A 480-nucleotide genomic window follows, 5' to 3' on the forward strand; every position below is an offset into this window, starting at 1 on the left:
TATATATATATAAAATTTAAACCCAGAATTCCATTTCTAGCTATTTATCCAAGTATAAAGAAAGTATATAGCTATAAAAATTTTGTTTGAGCATGGTGGAGAATACCTGTAATCCCAGTATCTGGGAATCAGAGAGGACTGCAGGTTTGAGGCCAGCCTCAGCAACTTAGTGAGAGCCTGTTTCAAAATAAAAAGGGCTGGTAGTGTTGTTTGGGGATAGAAGGCTCCTGAGTTCAATCCCCAGTACTGAAAACAGAAAAGAAAAATAAAAAGGAAAAAAAAAAACCCACTCATTCAAGAGTGTTTGTATAAGCTTAATGAATAATAGTCAACAACAGTATAAAGCCTAGGTATCTATAATAAAAATGTTTTAAAAACGTGTGATATATTTATACAAGGGAATAATACTTAATAGCAAAACAAACTATAGAAACTTGAGACAATACAAGTGAGACCCAAAACACAAAGGAGCATTTAATG

Source organism: Muscardinus avellanarius (assembly GCF_963383645.1).
Source record: "Muscardinus avellanarius genome assembly, chromosome: 2".
NCBI lineage: Eukaryota > Metazoa > Chordata > Mammalia > Rodentia > Gliridae > Muscardinus > Muscardinus avellanarius.